The sequence below is a fragment of the Liolophura sinensis genome, chromosome 7 (assembly GCF_032854445.1).
Source record: "Liolophura sinensis isolate JHLJ2023 chromosome 7, CUHK_Ljap_v2, whole genome shotgun sequence".
In the NCBI taxonomy this organism is placed as follows: domain Eukaryota; kingdom Metazoa; phylum Mollusca; class Polyplacophora; order Chitonida; family Chitonidae; genus Liolophura; species Liolophura sinensis.
Window position 1 is genome coordinate 40,305,634 of NC_088301.1, and position 1,961 is coordinate 40,307,594.

Consider the following 1,961-nt stretch of genomic DNA (forward strand, 5'->3'; position numbering starts at 1 on the left):
TTTTTTGACTGGCAATATCAGCTTTTTGGTATTCTGATATAAAGACGTTTCGTTCTCACATAACATCAGAATTGTTCATATCATTTCAAAAGATTAAAGTACAGTGGGTTAACTAGAAATCATTGGCACTGTAAGCCATAAAAACAAACAGCATCGATCCTATAATTTCTTTTTCAGTATTTCAAACGGTTTAATTACCGGTATGCTGTTGAAGATATGCAAAACAGGACAAGAGATAGGTGGACGTGTACCAGAAAGCAGAAGTTTTGGATCTTCCTCTGTCTTGACATTTAAGGAAGAGCAAACATTTCAAGGCTGGATCACTGGGTTGTGGAAAGCCACGAATTTCCACGAAAAAGGGCTCACATAACTATTGTGGAAATTATCTAAATGAAGATAAAAAAGGGAGTCCATTTCGAAGAAATCGTCTCGGAGAAATCTCCATGGCACAAAAACTTTCCAAGACAGTGTCCCTCTGAGATCGTTATCATAACCGCTGAAACTGTAAATAAAGAGTTTCAGAAGAGTATACAAGAGCTTGGTTTCAGGATTTGGAAGTCTTTATTTAGGAACACAACTGGATATTTTATTGGACGGAAGAAAATCATAAACAGTGAAGAAAGTGACTTTCAGCTGGGATCTAAAAGTGAAAAGGTCCTGTATTAGTTCATGGGCCAAGGCCCAACATTTCACATATTGGTACTACCTAGGGTGGCCAAATCTCCTTGCTATTTTTAAGTTGGTACATGTCATTAGACCTTGTTTTGATATGATAGCCCTCGCGGATGGGTAGCTTTGTATGGATTATGCTCTTTTTAATAAACATACTTACTGATCAATGGGCTAATTCATATATTGACAACAGGCAAATAAAAACAGCGCTATTTGAACCCCCAATCAACTCAGGAACAGAGTATTTACCTTTAGGAATAGTTCTTTGACTAATTCAAGCTAATCTTCTCCAACATAATGGCTGATTTGTTGATGAAAGATGACATTTTAGCCCTAAGACCAAAAAAACTGCATAAGCAGTTTTCTTTACAGCCAGAAAAAGACAGAAGACATCAAGTTTATGTTTTGTAACATTTAGGGCATTCTATCGTGGTTGTGTTAAGAATTTACTGCTGACTTCAGGTCTAAATATCCAAATGGTAAATTCCAAATGGCACACAGTAGGGCTATTTCCATGACCCCAAGCACCAAAGGAAACTGCAAGACTTTTGATTCTTTCAGAGGGGCATTCACACTCTCATTTATCTGTCAGCGGTTGCTATGGAACAACATCTTGCTCATTAATTTGATGTCTTAATTGCATGGTGGCTTTAATTACGGAACCCTGGATATTGGCATTCATTGGTTGGTTGTATGGTAAAGCTGTCTGGATAAAGGAGAAGATTTGTCTTCTCATCGGAAAAACAAAGCAGTGATTCATCCAAATCACTCTGAAACATGACTGTTTGCTGACGTTTTGACCTTGATGTTAAATCTGTCAAGCGTAACACTGTTTGATTTAGAAGGAGAAGATTCATTATAAGAAGAGTTTTTCATTTTACGCTTTCATTAACTCCTACAGTCTGTTTCTATTTCACCCCTGCACTGCTTCTGGAGGAACAAATGAATGATCATGGATTAACACTCCTATTTCTGGAGGAGGATTCCTGTTTGTTTACAATCTATAACTTCTAATATGCGACTGCAGCATCGAAGCCCGTCTTGTGCAGAGCAAACATTCTTTGGTCAAGTTTTTGGATAGCTGTACTGTCTGCTGCCATCTGCACCAAGCTAAGCAAACTGGAATAGGAGGTTCGTTTGTTTTGGTCCATTAGAGAACAACTGCATCTGCACGACAATCCTTGAAACATCTTTGTGTGCTTTACTGCTGGGAGAGAGTCAGGGCAGAATGTCATCTTTAAAAAGCGAATATCTTGAGATCTCTCAAACAACGTCTATGGAAGGACCCC